This window comes from Caretta caretta, chromosome 4 (assembly GCF_965140235.1).
Source record: "Caretta caretta isolate rCarCar2 chromosome 4, rCarCar1.hap1, whole genome shotgun sequence".
NCBI classification, from domain to species: Eukaryota; Metazoa; Chordata; order Testudines; family Cheloniidae; genus Caretta; species Caretta caretta.
The window spans coordinates 139,905,153-139,925,711 of record NC_134209.1 but is presented as its reverse complement, the minus strand read 5'-3'; the positions used below and the strand labels follow the sequence as shown (position 1 = coordinate 139,925,711).

Below are 20,559 nucleotides of genomic sequence, written 5' to 3'. Positions count from 1 at the left end.
TTGGCACGGCCTCACATTTCGAGCTTTCAATCACTGGAACATCGACTAGTCCAGAATGCAGTTATTTAAGGGCTGAATTGCCATGCATTTACTTCTCTGCCATCTTCCAAACTGATGCCGATCTAGTGTAGTAACAAGGGGCACTATGTTAACAAACTTGCCCGAATAATATAATGTTGCTTCGTTGTGATTTTTAGAAAAAGGGTTTTCATCTCCGTTCAGTACAATGGCCGTAGTGCTGGCTGAGCTGGACAACAAAACTCCAGAACCCTACATCTAGTCTGGAGACACGCGTGTATGTATCTTAGTAGCAATTACGAATGTTTGAGTGCTGATAACACGCGTAACCGTTACTTTTTATCAATGCAGCGCATTGTCTTTAAATATTGCAAACATCTGGACTTTGGCAGCAAGTTTCACCTTCTTTCTCATAGACTCTTCCTGGGAAACACACAAATAAGGAAACCACCCACACAGGACGTTTGATGAAACTAGCCTTGTGCCCAGATATTTTCCGTTTCTTTTCTCAGACCCAGCTCAAAGTAGCAACCTCAAGAACCATCCCATTGAAAGTCCGAGGTGTCATGTTTCCAGTACGAACAGGAAAAGGGTACTTTGCTCACATAGTCTAATGGAACACCTGTCATGGGACTCTGCTGGGAGTACTATGCACATAGTAAATATCAAAATAAGATAGATGGCTAAGAGTGACGACGTCACTAGACCTCATGCCATGCTGCACATGACATTGTGTTGGATGTGATGTTGTATCCTAAACCCTTTGCCTTCTTCAGCATGACATACCCCCTTCCACCAGCTGATCATTAATAGTAAGATTCCCCTTATCTAGGGAGGGAAGCTAATGGGTTTGGGTGGATAGCCCAGAACTCTTAAAGCAATGACTAATAAGTAGCAGCACCCTTAGAAGTGATAAAAAACCACAGCTAAAAGTATAAAAAAATATCAAATAGAATATTGAGAGAGCAGTGTTTAAAAAATGTGCAGAGAGAATTGTTGAGGAAAAACGGACATTCATAAATTTATATATGAACTAAAATACCCCACTGCATTTTCGCACGTGAATCTGGAGAGAAAAGTCGCAGGTATTTATAGTGATATGGCATAATAATCTGAGTTATATATTTGTTATGAGGTGTATATTTTTATTAAACATTTTTGTTAGAAAATTTAATTTTAATTTAAAAACAAACTGAATTGCTGATAGCACATGTAATTTCCTTAAAAAGTATTAAAAGAGAGGAAAAAGAAAAGGAGTCCTTGTGGCACCTTAGAGACTAACCAATTTATTTGAGCATAAGCTTTCATAAATGCATCCGATGAAGTGAGCTGTAGTTCACGAAAGCTCATGCTCAAATAAATTGGTTAGTCTCTAAGGTGCCACAAGTCCTCCTTTTCTTTTTGCAAATACAGACTAACACGGCTGCTACTCTGAAAAGAGAGGAAGTAAGTGTAAAAGGCAAGGAAATACAGCAGAGCAGAGACATTATAAATTATATTTGCAGCAGGTATTTATATTGTTTTTGTAAAGTGCTTAAAAAAATCAGTTCATCCCTTTTGGCCCATATTCCCCCCCAAATAGCTCAACTGTTAATCTAATACAGGCAGTAAATCGCTCCATTTTTCTTAATTCTTTTATTCATATTCATTATTCAATCCCATTTCCATGGATGATTTTTTTATTTTTGCAACCAAAGAGACAAGATGCAGTCACAAACATTCCAAACTGGCATCTCTCCTTACTTACCATCCACACAGCAGGATGTGTGCCTAGCACCATGGCCGCAGGTACTGCGGGATGTGGCCCTTCAAATAACTCTTACGTGTATTTTCTAATGTCCTCACAGAAGCCATATCTGATTTTAAAGCCACGCAGAAAATATGTGCAAGCTCATAAACGTATGCCTTTTTGGTAGATTAGTAAAAGTGAATGGGAAAAGCACTTGTAATGTTCCTAGAACTTACATTATTAAAACTGATAGTCAAGCAAGTGGGACAAAAATTGAGAAAAAAAAATCTATTCTCAAGGTAGATGGAATTGGGTAAAATGTCCACGTTTTCACATAGTGCAGTCTAACTTACTTATAAACCCATGAACACACGCAGAGAGGCAAACACTCTGACATATATTCAAGTTTCTTTTAAAATTCTTTCAGCAGCAAAGCATATAACACAAACAACCCCGCAACACCTCATCTGTAGCACACACCCAACGGAACCAGTTTATAGATGCTATTTTATAGATAAACTTCTTTAAGCCTACTTACAAACTAACTTGTATATTTACAGCTGTGTCACCAACAGACACATACATTGAAAAATTAGAAAAACATCATCTTGGTTGTGCTGCCTAACAAATTAACAATAGAACTGCAAGCAGCAGATGTTAAGCCGTCCCAAACTCCTAAGAAAAGTTCCTTGACGAAAAAGTTGGTTTCTGTCTGACCTTCAGGGCAGCAGTGTTGGTTCACAAGGCTCCAGCCCTCTTCATAACACAGGAACCTAGTTTGTATAAAACACAAAGGAAAGGTGCTAATTACACTCTGCAGCCAGACCTGCAAGGACTCGCTACTCCATCATGGTCACTTTCCTTCTCCCCGTCTCTGACAGGCTTAATGCTTCGCAGTAATGGGGAACAGTGCAGGGCAGTCTCTGTGCAAAAGTTAATGTGTATACAGATTTTACATAACAGACAGGCTTTACCAATTTTAGCTCCCCTCCAACACAGTAATATTTCAGTATTTTAGAAAAATATATCCACACGGGCTACATCTGAACGCCAAATGCAATCAGTACAGATACACATAAATAGAAACAACATACACATGTAAAAAGAAAAGGAGTACTTGTGGCACCTTAGAGACTAACCAATTTATTTGAGCATGAGCTTTCGTGAGCTACAGCTCACTTCATCGCCTGCATACCGTGGAAACTGCAGAAGATATTATATACACACAGAGACCATGAAACAATACCTCCTCCCACCCCACTCTCCTGCTGGTAATAGCTTATCTAAAGTGATCATCAAGTTGGGCCATTTCCAGCACAAATCCAGGTTTTCTCACCCTCCGCCCCCCCACACACAAACTCACTCTCCTGCTGGTAATAGCCCATCCAAAGTGACCACTCTCTTCACAATGTGTATGGGCCATTTCCTGCACAAATCCAGGTTCTCTCACTCCCTCACCCCCCTCCAAAAACCACATGTAGAGGAACACTGTCAGACACCCAGGGCACTGCCTATACCCAGGGATTGATAACAATTTCAGAGAAAACCAGGCTCTCTCACATACAAAGGCTATATAGATTATCCTGTGTGAATCCAGTACCTGCATAGCTCAACCCCAAAGTACACAAACTCAGTCATCCTTTTTTAGCAATATTTTATAGAAAACACACAGCCTAGTTTAAAAGAAATGTGTGTTAGAAATATACAAAACCACATTTGTATTATCTGGTAAGTTGCTATCAAAGCTACAAATGATCTAACCTTTGAGTAAAGTTAACTACTACATTAGTTGTTCTCTCTTGGTCAGACTATTCTATGTAAAGGAGTTGAGCACATTTTTGATTTTCTTGCCACAGATTATGCCCTTTTGGTACATTAAACCTGTAACTCTTTCAGAATTTAAGGTACACAGGAGTATAGGCAGGTACTCTATTTTCTGTGCTTTTAAATAATGGAATGTCAATGTATGAAAATGGTCACCTTTTTATTTAATAAATAAAATGTAAATTGCCTTGAAACATTAGGCAAAGCTACAGCTGTGCTTTACAGTAATCAAAACCAAATTGTTTTCCTTACGATTCACCATATCTTAAGTGCTTTAGCAGTAAACATTTAGCAAAATACAGATCTGTATACATATCTATATCATGCAACCCACACACAGACACACACAAAGAAAATACAGTGGCTGATGGTTAACCTAAAAAGAAGACCTGCAAATACCAGATGGTAAAATGCTCCCAAGCTGTCACTTCAGAAAGAGCTGGTTGTCCATCTCTCTTCCTCTGTGTTGTCACACGACCTGAGAGTAAAAACTGCCTCTAGTTTTTGTGATACTTTTTGCCTACTGACAATGAGTCAGAGAGACAGTTTTGGCGCCCAAGCTGTCAGCAAGGTACACATGTTTTGCAGCGCAATCTTCCTTCCCTCCCCCGCTTCTCTTTACACAAACTCTGACAGGATTAACACTTCACAAACCAAAGGGGAAACAAGAGGGCAGGCTTACTGTCAAAGTTATTGCATATACAGTGTTGTGTATTGAGGCCTGTGGGAACTGGAAGCTACCACTACTTACAGGTGTTGGGACTCTGTACCAACGTGTGGGAGTCCATCTGGAAAGAGCCAGCTAAAAGCAAGGTGGGGTGAGTTGTGCCTCACTGCCTTAGGGAGCAGTCTGCTTTTCCTCTCTCTGTTTTGGGGCTCTTGTGTGTTACTGTTCAGAATTGTAAGAAATGAAGTTACACTGCAGCCTTCCAGCAAGAGTACTTGATGTTTCTATCTAACTCTTGGTGTGTATGCCATGAATGTAATATATAGATTATAGGTAAAATACAGATTTTACCAGACAAAGACTTTTGCAACCTCCAACAAAATAAAGTTTCAGTGTATAGAAAACAACACGCACAGGGTACATATGGACACCCAATTGTTAACAAGGGCTCCCCAAACCTATAGTAGCAGGATCCTTCAAGCTGGACCCAATTAAAGTAGCAGGCCCTAACCGATGGGGTGATCTTCTCTTAGCATAAGCAGGTGGTGAAAATGTTCCTTGGGGAGACTGAGCCCACCCCACACTCACCCTGCAGGAGCAGCTCCTGTCCCACAGGGCTGGGCCTGACTCCCCGCTCTAGCCCGTTGGTTCTCACTGCTGGCAGATTGGGAGGAGCCTGCCACAGAATCACTTGATGCACAGGTCCATGCATAGGTGACACCCTCCCACCACCCTCTTCCTGGCCCTGGATCCCCCCCTCTCCACCTGCGACTCCTGCCCCCACCCAACCCTTCAAGATCACCCTTCTCTCCCCAGGGCTCTGCTTCCCCCCCAATCCTCTCAACATCTCCTCCCCTCCCCGCAATCTCTTCAAGATCCTTCCCCCCAGGACTCCTCCCCTTCCCAGTCCTCTGTGGATCTCCCCCTTCCCCTAGGACCCTCTCCAGTCCCAGACATCCTCCCCTGGTAGCACCACTCAGGAGCCAGCACCTCCCTGTATGGACTGAAGAATCTAGTTCTATCTACAGGAAATCCAGTGCGCAGGCAGGGCCTTCCCCCAGTGACACCCTGACCCCATTCCTGCTCCGGCGCCACCAAACATGGAGCTCTGCTTGCTGACCTGGCCATGCGCAAAGTGTGATGGGGGGCTCCCAAAATAGACTGGGGTGGTCTGTCCCCACTCTCGCCCTAGCCACCCACCGCCCATGTCTTTTAGTGAAACCTCCAGTAAATGAATCACTCATGTCTCCTTTAAAAAACACCTGCCATAAACCAATAATATCCAGCACACTTCACATGGTCCCAGATGGGGAACTGTCCATATATCTACAAGAGCCAACCCTACAGACACACACACAGACGGACAGACCCTGTACTTTTGTTTTGTTCAAATGTCCCTCCACCCAATCCCCACCAGGTCTATCATGGAACATAAATATAAAACTAGCTGTGCAAATGTCTTGTTGGAAAGAATCCTACTCCTTAAACATGCTGACTCCACGGGTGCCCACATCAGGCAAGAAAGGGAAAAAAACCAACCAATGGCCTGAGAGCCAACAAACTAGGAGGTGCAATGTACACAGCCTGAGAATCCTGTGCAGACAAATGGAGAATTATTATTATTATAAATGGAGAATTATTAGACCTCGCTTTGCTTGACCAATTAGTTGTATCTAATGAACAATTAAAGACCTGAACACAAAAAGGAAAACATCTTGGTTTTGTATGGTATCGCCACCCTTACTTCTGTGCTGCTGATGGCGGGATGCTGCCTTTGGAGCTGGGCGTCCGACCAACAGCCGCCACTCTCCAGCCACCCCACTCTGAAGTCAGCACAGATGTAAGGGTGGCAATACTGCAACCCCCCTAAAATAACCTTGTGATGCCCCTGCAACTCCCGTTTGGGTCAATTTAAGAAATGCTGGTCTCCCCCATGAAATCTGCATAGTATAGGGTAAAAGCACAAAAAAGACCAGATTTGACGGTTTGTGATGCATTTTTCATGGCCATGAATTTGGTAGGGTCCTAAATTATGGTGCATTGGTAGCATCACCAGATTTCAGTCACATTACACAGTTCAGTTTAACAGGAGCTTTAAATCTTTCTTTTGTAAAGATCTCAATGAAACAGCAAGAACCAAACCACAGTATATAAACTGAGCCCAGTGTGAATTTCTCAGGGTGATTGTTGAAAAATGAATTGACACAGAGAGAATAAGAGTTCAGAAAATCAGCCCTTTTGGTCATTTCTCACTGGACTGTCTCACGTTTCTTTGTACCGCTTTTGCAAGAAATCTACAACACTCTGGGATCAGCCCTTTGGCCAAACTGTTGCTGCTCATAAACTGATTCCTAAGATATTAGTGATACATCAGGAATGTTTGTCGATAGAGCGTTTCCTACTATTTTAGACATAAAAGAAAACATGTGCACCAAGGTAAACCCACCAAATAATCAGCTGCGGCACAACTGCCATCACCCACTTCTGGGACAGGGAAACAACTCATCAAATACCTGTTCCTCAGGGAAAGTTCCCTCCGCTGGGAAAAAGGAGACCTTAACAGTGACCTCAGAAGGGGTAAGGCAGAATAATTTCCCAGAGACATGGAATGTGTGACAAGAGGCTGTGCTGATCTGTAGATATAATTGATATAAAAGCATACGAGCTCACTGTTAACGTCTGCAGTAGAGTGCAACTTCTAAGCAGCTTCCTACCCAAATACACTTCACCCAGTAATGCTGAATCTGAACAGCGATGGCCTCCAGCCAAGAAAGTTACATAACTGATCCATTTTTTCCAAGTGGGGTTACAGTGTACGAAGAGCCGTTCTCCTTTCCGTCAGTAACACTGGGTTTTGTTGATACCGTTGTGCCGAGTGTCTCCTGGGTTTAGAATTCACTTGACTTTCTCAAATCCTCCATTTTGCTCTGCTGCGATCACAGAGGAACCACAATCTAACCACAGACATCTACCACGCGTGCCTGGGGCTTTTGTGACAGTTAATGGCTGCATCGGTGCAACAGATGAGACTATTATACAGCCAAGGACCAAAACTAAACAATAATGAATTAAAAAAGGAAATTTCAGCTGCATTACAGAAGTTCTTAGCTTTGAAGGACTTGCACCAGAAAGGGCTCCTGGGGGTTACTTATAACTTGACCAGTTATGCCTTGCCAGCTATTACCTACGATATCAGTGTGCACTGTTCACCTGACTGCATGCTTTAATGTGGTCAACATTATGTAGGACACACCGCACAGCAGCTGCTGCTACATCTGAATCTGCCACTTCTTGGGTTCTTAGAAACTGACTCTTCTATTATCTTGGTTCGGTGCAAGCGAGCTGTCTCCAAAATGTGTTTAAAGGCAGCTGATGAAAGGATTTGGTTTGCTAAGCTCTGTAGAAAAACAACAATAATCATGTCACTTTATCCACTGCATGTCCCTGCCCCTGTGACTGCCCAGCCAGAGCCGTTTTATTTTAATAAGAGACAAAATAAATGCATTTTTCATCACAGATTGTCATTCATCCCAGTGAGTGAAAATATCCCATACAGCCCACAGCATTGTACTCAGCTATTCAAATTCCACTGTATAGTAACTGTGTTTGTCATAGAAAACATCCCTGCTAGGGCTAAGTGGTATCATTGGTCTGGCAAGTACCGCAACGATTTAAGAATAACAAAAGGTAAGGATTATTCGGTTATTTTATGTTAGTAGTAGCACCATAGCACCTAGGATTCCTAAGCATAGCCCGGGACCCCCAAGTGCTAGACGCTGTACAAACACAAAACAGTCCCTACCCCAAGGCGCCTACAATCTGTGCATAAAACAAGAGACAACAGACAGAGCTGGACAGACGGGGAGTACAAAGGAGACAACACTGGTCAGCATGACGGGCAGTGATCTCAGCACACCAGCTGCCTAACTGTACTCCCTGGACTACAAAGGATGGGAACATTGTTCATGGCAAACAGAAGCAGAGGAATTGTTCCCAGTACGCCGGTGTCCACCGCACAATAGCTACCACTGTCACGACAATAGCTATCGCCACAGCTGGTCAGATAATGCCGAACAAATTTTCGCAGAAATGTTTCAACATTTTCCATGAACGTTTCTCTTCCTGATTTTGAATTTTTGAAGAACGTTGGCCACATCATACACCGGTCAGGACACGGCGAACCTTATCTGCAGGGGGAAAAATCTAAACTGTGAGAAGCATTCAGAGCCAGCTCTGATAATAACTAATAATGGGAACCAGATTTTCCCTCACCCTTACACTGTTGCATAGCTTGGACAGTGAATAAGGAGCCTTCCTTTTCTCATATGACTGCTCCGAATCACAGCCCCAGCAGACCAGGGACTGCTATTGCGATGCTCCCACCAGACAGGGAGAAGGAACTAGGGGAGGTTGCTTGGCAAGTGAAGCCCTGGGCTTATCCCGGGAGTAAATTACAAGTCAGCAGGAGTAACGGTGGCAGAATCTAGCGCTAGCTAATCAATTTCCTGCCCTGTGCATTAGGAAAGTAAATATCAGTATCCCCACTGTGCAAATGGATTCCGAGAGGTGAAGTGCCTTCCCCAAGGCCACAACAGAAGTTAGCACCAGAGCCAGAATTAGAACAGAGAAGTTCCTGGTTCCCAAGCTTGTGCAATAGACAGGCATTTCCACACACATTGGTGGGATGAGCACAGAAGACAAGGACTGCGTGGGACACAGACACTGCCCCTGTTATCGTAGGGCTGGTGCATCCAGGTCAGAGTCAGTCGTGGATTAGCCACTCAGCCAACAGGGCCCATGCCCAGGGGCCCCAGGCAACTGGGGGGCCCTGGAAAAAATCTGCCACTGGGCAGCAGAAGCCCAGAGCCCCTGGCAGGGGGAGCCCCCATGGCCCGACCCCACTCCCCGGCAGCAGCTGTGGGGCAGTGCGGGAAGCCCCTGCACCCCGTGACTCCATTCCCGGCAGAAGTCATGGAGCAGTGGGGGAAGCCCCCAGCATCCCGACCCTGTCAGAAGAGCCAGGAGGTGGGGCGGGAGAAGCCCTAGTGACCCGACCCTGGTCCCCCACAGAAGCACAGGGGGTGGGAGGGGAAGCCCCAGCACCCAGATCCCTGCTGCAGCCCCAGGCCTAAAGGAGCTCTCACTACCTGCCACGGCCTCAGGGCTGGGGGAGTTCTCACTCCCTGCAGGCTGTGGTCCCGGGGCAGGGGCTGTGGTCCCGGGGTAGGGGGAGAGAGCTTCTCTGGTCCTGGGGCATCAGTGGGGTGGGGGGAGAAAGCAAGCAGGTTGCGAGGCCACAGTGTGGGAGTGGAATGGGGGAGACCCTGTGGGGAACAGGGGCGGGCCCCAGGAAAGGGGCAGAAAGGTGTGGGGCTAAGGGCGGGGCCACAGGCAAAAGGATCAGGGAGGGGCCCAGGGCCCCAGGAAACCTTAATCTGCCTCTGATCAGAGTTGAAGCACGCTGGCAGGGCTATGGGGGGAAGCTTGTACTGCCAGTTCCCATGCTGGACCCTTTCTGTAAATAGGCAAGACTTCAGTCTCCCTGGCTCTCTGTATAGCTCCTTGCCCAGGCACTAAAAATTCATACCTTTTTTTAAAAGTCAGACTAGAAGGTCCAAGGCACGGCCTAGCACACGCTGACCACTCGCCCAATGGATGGATTAGCTTTCCCCAGCCACTCTTCTTTCCTAAGAACTAAATTCTGTGAGCCTCCTGGATGCTACGGAAAAATGCAAACCAGAAGTGCTGTAGGTCTGCTCTGCTACAAGGAAACAAGTAGGACCCGAAGGCTACCCCTCTGGGTGTGATCCCCAGCGAAGGAGCCATAGGACATACAAAATTAAATCAGTTTAATGTTTAAATAAAAGAGGTTTGAAGGAAGGAATCAAGCTGGATAAAATATGTCACCAGCCAGCAGCCAAGTAGGCTGGTGCTGATGATGTGCTGTGTCCAGTAGGAGTCTTGAGTCTTATCATGACTCTTTGGGCGAGTAAGGACTGCAAGCTCTGCAGCCAGCTCACTCTGCTCTGAGGAAGGAGAGCTAGCAGAACAGAGTTGCTTCCAGTTAGGGAAGGGGCAGCACACATAGACTTTGAGGGGAGTCTTGCCCAATTTCCCTCCTTCTGCTGAAAGGATGGTGGCTGTGACATAGGGCCTTAAGGGTATGTCTACACTGCACTCTAAGCCCAGGCTCTGACTGAGGTTTGAGCCCAAGCCCCCCTTCCGTCCACACACAAATCAGTTGGACTCTGGTCAGCAAGCAGAGGCCCCATCCCAGGACTCTCTTTTCATTTCATTGAAATGAAACAAAACCCAAATTTTTTTCAACATTTCAATTTACCAAAAACTTTGAAAATTTGTTTTCGGTCCAACCCAATGCAAATATTTTTCAACATTTCAAAGTAGCCAGCAAACTGAGCAGTCCATTGTTCACCTAGCTCCAGCCTATACCACCAGATGGGCCAGGTCCTGAAGCAGCTTCCAATAGCCAACCTTGAAAAACATTCAGGTTACACATACAGACAGTCCAGAGAATCCAAACACCCTTGTGCTTTGCTGAGAGTTCAAAATCCAGACCCAAACCTAGACCCAAATTTTGCATCTCAGTTATATCTTGAGTAACATGGACCCACCAGCCGGTGCCAGCCTGGTGGGTCCATTTTGTAATGGTTATTGCTGCTCATTCCTGAATCTAGCAGGTTCCAGAATGAACTTCAACAACTGTTGTTAAAATGCCATGTCCCACAAGACAGCACCGTGCAGCACAATCACATTGCTGAATGGTTTTCAAAACCCTCCCTTTACCTTGTTTTTGCCCTATCAGGAACTGGCTAGAATGTTGTTGGGGACTCAGCATAGTCCCTGCTTTTGGACAACACCTTCACCGGCGTTATACGCTGGAAGGGAACTAGAAAGGTTGGGATTATAGCCTGCAAAAAATGCTGGACAGAGAATGTAAAACATGCTCCAGCCACAATGCAGCCCTGGCAGACTCCCTTGGCACTCCCAAAGTTGACCTGTAACCCCAGAACTTGACCAAACTCCAGTCAGCCATTTTGTGTGTCCAGCTACAGCTAGCTGAAAGCCAAATACCACAGAGCTAGAAATAATCATTAGGGCTTTGAGAGGCAAGGCCAAACAGCTGCATGATTGAAGTTTTGCTAATCAGAATGGGAGGATGGGACAGAGAGTGAATGTACCATGAGAACGGAAGAAATGTTTGGACCACCAGATGGGTTTAAGTGCCCCTGACGTATAAGTTTTATTGTTGTTATGACTAGAAATACTAGAAATGCTCTGATGATAAGAGATCATAAGCAATTTGTTGAAACTAGAAGAATTGTAGACCAAGCAGGAGTTGTAGACCAAGCTGGATGAGCAAGCATCTCAGAGAGGTGATTAAGAAAAAGCAGAAAGCATACAGGGAGTGGAAGATGGGAGGGATCAGCAAGGAAAGCTACCTTATTGAGGTCAGAACATGTAGGGATAAAGTGAGACAGGCTAAAAGTCAAGTACAGTTGGACCTTGCAAAGGGAATTAAAACCAATAGTAAAAGGTTCTATAGCCATATAAATAAGAAGAAAACAAAGAAAGAAGAAGTGGGACTGCTAAACACTGAGGATGGAGTGGAGGTTAAGGATAATCTAGGCATGGCCCAATATCTAAACAAATACTTTGCCTCAGTCTTTAATAAGGCTAAAGAGGATCTTAGGGATAATGGTAGCATGACAAATGGGAATGAGGATATGGAGGTAGATATTACCATATCTGAGGTAGAAGCGAAACTCAGACAGCTTAATGGGACTAAATTGGGGGGCCCAGATAATCTTCATCCAAGAATATTAAAGGAATTGGCGTCCGAAATTGCAAGCCCATTAGCAAGAATTTTTAATGAATCTGTAAATTCAGGAGTTGTACCGTATGATTGGAGAATTGCTAACATAGTTCCTATTTTTAAGAAAGGGAAAAAAAGTGATCCGGGTAACTACAGGCCTGTTAGTTTGACATCTGTAGTATGCAAGGTCTTGGAAAAAATTTTGAAGGAGAAAGTAGTTAAGGACATTGAAGTCAATGGTAATGGGACAAAATACAACATGGTTTTACAAAAGGTAGATCGTGCCAAACCAACCTGATCTCCTTCTTTGAGAAAGTAACAGATTTTTTAGACAAAGGAAACGCAGTGGATCTAATTTACCTAGATTTCAGTAAGGCGTTTGATACCGTGCCACATGGGGAATTATTAGCTAAATTGGAAAAGATGGGGATCAATATGAACACTGAAAGGTGGATAAGGAATTGCTTAAAGGGAAGACTACAACGGGTCCTACTGAAAGGTGAACTGTCAGGCTGGAGGGAGGTTACCAGAGGAGTTCCTCAAGGATCAGTTTTGGGACCAATCTTATTTAATCTTTTTATTACTGACCTCGGCACAAAAAGTGGGAGTGTGCTAATAAAGTTTGCAGATGATACAAAGCTGGGAGGTATTGCCAGTTTAGAGAAGGACCGGGATATCATACAGGAGGATCTGGATGACCTTGTATACTGGAGTAATAGTAATAGGATGAAATTTAATAGTGAGAAGTGTAAGGTTATGACAGGTTAAGATTAATAACAAGAATTTTAGTTATAAGCTGGGGATGCATCAATTAGAAGTAACGGAGGAGGAGAAGGACCTTGGAGTATTGGTTGATTATAGGATGACTATGAGCCGCCAATGTGATATGGCCGTGAAAAAAGCTAATGTGGTCTTGGGATGCATCAGGAGAAGTATTTCCAGTAGGGATAAGGAAGTTTTAGTACCATTATACAAGGCGCTGGTGAGACCTCACCTGGAATACTGTGTGCAGTTCTGGTCTCCCATGTTTAAGAAGGATGAATTCAAACTGGAACAGGTACAGAGAAGGGCTACTAGGATGATCCGAGGAATGGAAAACTTGTCTTATGAAAGGAGACTCAAGGAGCTTGGCTTGTTTAGCCTAACTAAAAGAAGGTTGAGGGGAGATATGATTGCTCTCTATAAATATATCAGAGGGATAAATACTGCAGAGGGAGAGGAATTATTTAAGCTCAGTACCAATGTGGACACAAGAACAAATGGATATAAACTGGCCACTGGGAAGTTTAGATTTGAAATTAGACGAAGGTTTCTAACCATCAGAGGAGTGAAGTTTTGGAATAGCCTTCCAAGGGAAACAGTGGGGGCAAAAGATCTATCTGGCTTTAAGATTAAACTCGATAAGTTTATGGAGGAGATGGTACAATGGGATAACATGATTTTGGTAATTAATTGATCTTTAAATATTCATGGTAAATAGGCCTAATGGCCTGTGATGGGATGTTAGATGGGGTGGAATCTGAGTTACCCAGGAAAGAATTTTCTGTAGTATCTGACTGGTGAATCTTGCCCATATGCTCAGGGTTTAGCTGATCGCCATATTTGGGGTCGGGAAGGAATTTTCCTCCAGGGCAGATTGGAAGAGGCCCTGGAGGTTTTTCACCTTCTTCTGTAGCATGGGGCACGGGTCACTTGCAGGAGGATTCTCTGCTCCTTGAAGTCTTTAAACCATGATTTGAGGACTTCAATACCTCAGGCATAGGTGAGAGGTTTTTCGCAGGAGTGGGTGGGTGAGATTCTGTGGCCTGTGTTGTGCAGGAGGTCAGACTAGATGATCATAATGGTCCCTTCTGACCTTAGTGTCTATGAATCTATGGTGACCCACTAGGCGTCACTATGAGTTATGTGCTTTGTTTAAGTTAGCTATAAAGATAAAGCAAAAGAATACATTTTGGAGCCGTCAGCAGGAGCTTTTCTTTGGGCAAGGAGCTGACACCTAATCTCACCTTGAAGCCCAGCTGGTGATCACTTGAAACCATCTCAGACTTTGGGTAACTATAATGTTTGGGGTGCTCTGACCCCATTGCTACAGCATGTGTGTGTGTGTGTGCTTGAGACCTAATAAAAGAGTAGTTTTAGGTACAGGCACTCTGGTTTGTATCAATCATTTATCAGACGGAGGAGCTGGGTCCCCACTGGTTTCTTCCTGACACCACCTGGAGAAAACCAGTTGTTACTGCTGCTTAGCATTCTGAAAACCCCAGGTAACAGCCCAAGGCAGACTCTTTCCCTAAGTTTTCCTATAATACAGCTGCATCTTCCACTGGCAGGTTTTCAGGGCAGGAAAGAGTAGATAGTGTCCACTTCTCAATCAGGTACTTCATGATCCTTACCTGCTGCTGCCAACTGGCTTTGATAATTCACTTTCACATGTCAACATCACTTACCCTGTTTTAGAGACCACCAGACTCAGTGTTTTGGCAGAAGTGATCTGGAGGATTCCATTGCGGGAGACCATAAAAGCAGTTGCAATGAACAGTGGGTCAGACTCATGGCTGATGTAATGCTATCGACTGTAATGCAGTAAGCAAAACCAGGAATTACTTTGGCCCTGAATCTCCCACCATCAGAAACAAATCAAAATTGCAAGAGATTCCTTGCTAAAATAGAACATTTCCTCACCCAGTTCCCAAAAGTATCCTGGGGTGCTGGAAATTCTATATTCCACCAGCAATAACAGGAGACAGAAAGAAACTGAGGAAAAATCCATTGAAATAGAGAGAGAAGTTGCAAAGCTATTGAGAACATTTATCCTTCATCAGATAAAGCATTTCTTAAATATCTGATTAGTACCTCTTGTCTGGCCTGTTGTCAGGAGAAAATAGTTTTGTGCCTTCAAAAATAATTTCCCTGGACACTGATCTGTCTTCTCCCCGCATTTTGTTTTCTGATTCCATGACCAACAATTCAGGTTTGAAAACCGCATACCATCCAAGTGATGCTAAGCAGGTACTGCATACAGAACATGTAAAGACCCAGGAAGTGGTTTCTTTCTCTAAGCAACAGAAACCACATTAAAGGATTAGGAACATTTCCTTTCTCTGTCATTTTTTGTTCAGCTTTTGTGGTTCGGAGGATGGAGAATCAGATGGTGGAGTAACCTGGAAAGATTTCAAGATTAATTCTGTGACAGGGATATTTCTTTGTGTCCAATCAACAACCAGAGTTTCATTGCAGTACATTATAGCGAGATGTAATCTGAACATGTCAACTCAAAAATAAATAGTCTTTCAAAATATTCTCACTTACTATAGAGAATGGAAGTGGAGTTTTTCAATGAACTGTTTGTTCAAGATTATCATTGTAATAAAAATCTTACGTTATGTATCATCTTTTAAGCTGGGTGATCTCAAAGCAATTCTGAATGTCTGAGGGTCTGCATGTATTTATATATATTAGACAATGTTTGTAAGAATCTTTTAAAATATAAAGCACTATACAAGTACTATGTGTGATGATATTGATGACTATGATGCTCATAGTTATTATAGGTGGAGGGATATCAAAAATAGTAGTAATCAAACTTTTCTCTAAAACATTGCCATGGGGGGCACACAGAATATATGATGGGGTGGTATAAAGATTTTAGTGTGTGTGTGTGTGTGTGTGTGTGTGTGTGTGTGAAAGAAAGAGAGAGAGAGAGAGGAATGGAGGGGGAGAAGCATGCAGGTCATCACAAACTAATATTAATAAATTTCATCCTAATGCCATGTATTTTCGGGGGACAATATTTTAGAAATTTCTCAGAGTTTTCAATGTTCAATTTGTACTAGTCCCCAATTCCCACCACCTGCCCTGATATCATGAGTTCAACAGTACAGGTCTCAGAGAAAGAAAAAAATAACTAAAATATTTTATAAACCTCTAAAACTTATGTATAATAATTTTTCCATGCATAATGTTCTTGTTATTGAAAGGTTTGGTAACCTTTGGACACCCCAGATTTAGAAGTACCTGCTGGGTATCCCATTGGAAAACTAGGAATCTCTCCTTTGCAATGATATCAACCTCACGTTTGTAGCCGAGCAGCATTATACAACTTGTCACTAGTAGTGATCATCCTCGGCCTTGGGCCAATGTAATTTCAAGGGAGATATTCCGCATTTGAGGCAAAGAAGCAAATGTTTTACTGGCTGGTTGGGGGTTTGTCTGATTTTTTTCTTGTTTTTGAATAGCAGCTTTCTGTGTGCGCATCTTCACTGGAGACTTAACTCCGGTTCAACTAGATGTTTTTCTCCTTAACACACTCTGTGTCCCTACCTCCACATGCCTCAGCCGTGTCGTAGTGACGCCATACAGTGATGCAGCCACCATGCTTTCTGAATGAGCTTATCCTGCACGTTGCTAACTGCAATGAAAACACATGACCACAGCCAAATCACAGCAATAGATAGAGGTTGGTCCACCAATCCCTTCCCACAAGCGTCCTGGTTATGCCTTCCTGTGTGCTATCTTGCCATTTACATGTGCTCTGATCTCTAACCAGACATGGCCTACCTTTATAGGCCTCCGCTCAGCATCCTCAGTCCCATACTGCTTGTAGTTTCTCTAATTTTGGTCATCTCCAATCTTCAATACAGCAGCAAGAAGAATATCCGGGAAGACCCAGACCTCATGGAGACCTGAGGACAGGAGAGACCATGCCCCCAGAACTCACCATCCAAGGACACCAAGAGACGCTGCAGTTTGGCATGATCCAGTCCCTGAATTTCCCCCTGATTCTCAGTGTCACCTGACTGGTTCTCCACAACCCCCATATCATCTGGCAGGAACAAAAAAATCAGTTTCCCTCTGAATTTCTGCCAGCAGAGCTACCTGCAGCGACCAGCAGCCGGTCTTCAGACCCGGCAGACCCTTCCAGTATAAGGCAACACCAACCTTAAAGGTATCCTGATGTAAGCAGAGTCAGGATGAGCTCCACCCTGACATCTGGTGGTGAGTTGTGGCAAGTTGTGGAAAAGAACTTCAGGGGCTGATCTCATTTGCCTAGGCACACCCACCCCACCTAGCATGAGCCCATAGCTGCCCAAATCACCACTTCGGCTGCTGTGGGATCCCCAGTGTCTCTGTTATTGGAGCAGGAAGAATAAATTGTTATGATCCTGATTATGTGAATCAAGGACAGTGGAACTGTACTTGGCCTTTTGTTATGATGGAGGGACTCGCCATCAACTAAGTAGCACTCGCTAGGCAAGGGACATGGGTTCCAAAACTCAGTGAATGGAGAGAAAACTTTTTGTAGGTATAGAGTGCTGGCTGGAAAGGTACTTTTGGAACAACAACAACAACAACGCGGCGGCGGCGGCGGCGGCGGCGGCGGCGGCGGCGGCGGCGGCGGCGGCGGCGGCGGAAAAGTCTCCTGCTGATTTATTCCTACTGTATTCAGGCAAACAGGACTTTATGGACATCCTTTATAAATATACAAGATTACATTAAATACCTAGCTCTGTCATCAATTTCTCCTTCTAGAGGAAACAACCCTCGAGGTCCCAAACTTTGACTAGTCACTCAGGTCAAAAAGGGAAACAATAGATGTGTGTTTGTGGGTGTAGAGATTACTCCCATAGTATTCTTGCCAGCAAGTTAAAGAAGTACGGGCTGGATGAATGAACTATAAGGTGGGTAGAAAGTTGGCTAGATTGTCGGGCTCAACGAGCAGTGATCAATGGCTCCATGTCTAGTTGGCAGCCGGTATCAAGTGGAGTGCCCCAAAGGTCGGTCCTCGGACCGGTTTTGTTCAATATCTTCATAAATGATCTGGAGGATGGTGTGGATTGCACCTTCAGCAAGTTTGCAGATGACACTAAACAGGGAGGAGAGGTAGATACACTGGAGGGGAGGGATAGGATACAGAGGGACCTAGACAAATTGGAGGATTGGGCCAAAAGAAATCTGATGAGGTTCAACAAGGACAAGTGCAGAGTCCTGCACTTAGGATGGAAGAATCCCATGCACCGTTACAGACTAGGGACTGAATGGCTCGGCAGCAGTTCTGCAGAAGAGGACCTAGGGGTTACAGTGGACGAGAAGCTGGATATGAGTCAGCAGTGTGCCCTTGTTGCCAAGAAGGCCAATGGCATTTTGGGATGTATAGGTAGGGGCATTGCCAGCAGATCGAGGGACGTGATCGTTCCGCTCTATTCGACATTGGTGAGGCCTCATCTGGAGTACTGTGTCCAGTTTTGGGCCCCACACTACAAGAAGAATGTGGAAAAATTGGAAAGAGTCCAGCGGAGGGCAACAAAAATGATTACGGGACTGGAACAGATGACTTATGAGGAGAGGCTGAGGGAAGTGGGATTGTTTAGTCTGCGGAAGAGAAGAATGAGGGGGGATTTGATAGCTGCTTTCAACTACCTGAAAGGGGGTTTCAAAGAGGATGGATCTAGACTGTTCTCAGTGGTAGCTGATGACAGAACAAGGAGTAATGGTCTCAAGTTGCAGTGGGGGAGGTTTAGGTTGGATATTAGGAAAAACTTTTTCACTAGGAGGGTGGTGAAACACTGGAATGCGTTACCTATGGAGGTGGTGGAATCTCCTTCCTTAGAGATTGTTAAGGTCAGGCTTGACAAAGCCCTGGCTGGGATGATTTAGCTGGGGATTGGTCCTGCTTTGAGCAGGGGGTTGGACTAGATGACCTCCTGAGGTCCCTTCCAACCCTGATAGTCTATGATTCTATGATTCCACTAGATTTAGGTCTTTATTCAGCTGAGGTTTTCTTACCTTTAAGGATTGAGATTCCACCACCTCCCTAGGTAACCCATTCCATTGCTTCACCGCACTCCTTGTGAAACAGTTTTTCCTAATATCCAACCTAGACCTCCCCCACTGCAATTTGAGACCATTGCTCCTTGTTCTGTCATCTGCCATCACTGAGAACAGCCTAGCTCCATCCTCTTTGAAACCCCCCTTCAGATAGTTGAAGGCTGCTCAAATCCCCCCTCATTCTTCTCTTCTGCAGACTTAATAAGCTCAGTTCCCTCAGCCTCTCCTCATAAGTCATGTGCCCCAGCCCCCTAATCATTTTCGTTGCCCTCTGCTGGATTCTCTCCAATTTGTCCACATCCTTTCTGTAGTGGGAGCCCAAGACTGGATGCAATTCTTCAGATGTGGCCTCACCAGTGCCGAATACAGGGGAATAACCACTTCCCTCCATCTGCTGGAAATGCTCCTACTAATGCAGACCAATATGGTGTTAGCCTTCTTGGCAACAAGGGCACATGGTTGACTCATATCCAGCTTCTCATCCACTGTAATCCCCAGGTCCTTTTCTGCAGAACGGCTGCTTAGCCAATCAGTCTCCAGCCTGTAGCAGTGCCTGGGATTCCTCCATCCTAAGTGTAGGACTCTGCACTTGTCCTTGTTGAACCTCATCCGATTTCTTTCGGCCCAATCCTCCAATTTGTCTAAGTCACTCTGGACCCTATCCCTACCCTTCAGTGTATCTACCTGTCCCCCCAGCTTAGTGTCGTCCACAAACTTGCTGGGGGTGCAGCCCATCCCATCATCCAGATCATTAATGAAGATGTTGAACAAAACCGGCCCCAGAAGAATATTATTATTATTGAGATAATTCTAAACGTTTTCTTCATGAGAATGTGAAAAGAGGATGGAATAGCACAATTCCACAAGTCAGTCTGAAGTCACTAATAATACTGGAAAAGAGATGGGTCTAGTGATACAGAGCAGCACACTGGTATAAGTACTGGAAACACATTAGCAATTACTTAGTTCAAGCTCCTGCATGCACTTTTTTATCTTTCATACCAGTTCCCCTAGAAATCATGAACCTGTCTAAACTCAAAGCAGCCTCTCAAATCCTCACTAACAATAGTTGAAGGTCATATCAACCCCTCTCCCCTCATGGAAAAATAAACACACCCAATCCACAAAGGGATCCAAAAACTCCATAGGGTCACCTTCCAGAGTTTCCTTCTAAAGCTCTTTGAGGTAAAATTTATGGGATCCATCAAGGGAATGTGGGACTCCAAACCTGTAGAGACTGAAGAACTCAGCTCCTAACTCTGTGAGGATAATGTGCACTGTTTCTTTAAATCTGTCACAATGAGCCAGGCTTAAGGGGGCTGGGGAAGGTTCTATGTGAAAGCTTTACAGGGCACTAGAGAGTAGATTGACAGATAATGCTTTTTCCCTTCTTCTAAATAAGGTCCTTGTTCAGTGTGAGAAGAAAGTCACTCTTCAGGTGATTCTTTACAGAGTCCAAAGTAACCAATGCCCCCTAGAGGATGAAGGCTGAAAAGCATCTACCTTCACATTGCGTCACTCCATCTCTGCTGGCAGTCCCTTGCTTTCAGTATTAAAAACCCACCACTGCCAAAAAGACTGGCTAGTTAGCAAATCGCTACGCAGTCTGCTGATTTTCAGCTCTGCCATATTGATAATTAAGGGTGAAATTCACCTCTGCGC

At 44.5% G+C, this 20,559-nt stretch overlaps 1 long non-coding RNA gene across 2 annotated transcripts; it reads right to left on the bottom strand.

Moving 5' to 3' along the window:
* Positions 1–1,511: 1,511 nt before the first annotated feature.
* Positions 1,512–4,309, bottom strand: LOC142071955 (uncharacterized). 2 transcript variants are annotated; one of them, XR_012668229.1, is made up of 2 exons: positions 3,948–4,309; positions 1,512–2,520 (listed from the first exon to the last, which is right to left on the bottom strand). It is a non-coding gene; the product is annotated as an uncharacterized LOC142071955 (long non-coding RNA). The 2 variants fall into 2 exon arrangements; XR_012668228.1 differs by having other exon boundaries at positions 3,971–4,309.
* Between the last annotated feature and the right edge of the window lie 16,250 nt (positions 4,310–20,559).